Source organism: Theobroma umbraticum, unplaced genomic scaffold (genome assembly GCF_002168275.2).
Source record: "Theobroma umbraticum cultivar Fairchild unplaced genomic scaffold, ASM216827v3 scaffold_30.0, whole genome shotgun sequence".
Lineage (NCBI taxonomy): Eukaryota > Viridiplantae > Streptophyta > Magnoliopsida > Malvales > Malvaceae > Theobroma > Theobroma umbraticum.
Genome location: NW_018397254.1, coordinates 14,800,730 through 14,802,192, shown reverse-complemented (window position 1 = coordinate 14,802,192; position 1,463 = coordinate 14,800,730).

The window sequence follows — 1,463 nt, the reverse complement described above, 5'->3', positions numbered from 1 at the left end:
TGCATGTTAACATAGTCAAACAAAATCAAATGAGTGGTCCTGCCTTGGGAATAGTCAGATCATGCACTGTGGCCAACAAGCGGAGAAACAAATCATACACAAGGCAAAGCCTCTGGGCGGAGAAACAGATCACGCGCATGCTCAAGCAATGGGCAAAGAATCATATGATTGACCAGAGTAATCTCTCGATGTTGATATCACCCAGAGTAATCTCAACGGATGGCATCAAAGCACTGCATGTGGGATCAATGCCATCATCCCTACTTACCATCATCCTTGTAGGAACACAAGGTCATAAGGTATAAGACTCCACTCCACCTCAAGTCAAATCGACGTTTGGAATCATCCCTCAGATGGAACACAAATCCACAAATCTGGCGATCATGCTTGTAACATTCTTTACGTCCGCATAAAATTATATTTAAATTTAACGGGCTTTAGTCATCTCTAAGCTTGGTATAATTCTAAGTGCCTCTAAGGCATCATCAAACAAAACATAACTAATCTATAGGCTCTCATGCCCTTAACTCGACATGGGTATTCATTATATTCAATCATGTCAATCATGGCTTAATAGTCTTATACTTATCCTCAAATCAACCACATTTACGTGGGCATTCACACATATATCATGTCCATAAGGAATGATGGCCCTTCGACCCCACATATTCAAGATCACCTAATTGCTGTGCCATTAACCCAAATACATATCATGCCCATATACCTTGCTGAGCAATCCATTCATCATAATTTGGCATAGTTCATAATTCATAACTTGTGTCACACCATGGGTAGGCCTCTTGCTCTAAGTACTATATTCCACGGGTTCCTACATAACATCACCATGTGGCTCACCATATATGACACAAACACAGATTTCCTCTTTTAAATAACTAGTTAGCCTAGGCATTCTCATTTATGCACACATACTTGTTCTCTAGTCTAGGCAAACATACATATACATACATATATATATATATATACATCCATTCTTTATCCTAGGCACTTTTATCTAGGCATACCTTATACACATATATACACACACATATAGTTCTCTAGCCTAGCTTCATCCGTTTAAGCATGCTTCTTTTATCTTAACACCATGGCAATGCACCTATCATGAGTTATGCATTATGTGCATTTAATTTAAATCCCACTCATTGACAATCAAAGGCGCACTTTTAGCTAAGCTCCAATTCTTACCCTTCAACAATCCTTCAGCTCACCCATGAGTAAAATAGCTCAACTCTCCCTTTGAAAACATCAAAACATCAAAATCATAATTATTTCTTAGTTTTCAAAAATATCCCAACTTTTCAAAAATAACCAAATTCAAAATATATGCTTAATCTTCCAACAAATGAGCTAAATCCATAACTTAGAAGTTGGATTGTCTAAATTTGGGCTCCAAATCTCCAATAAACTCAAGGGGAGAGAGTTTGGCCAAACTAAAAATGTTTAGA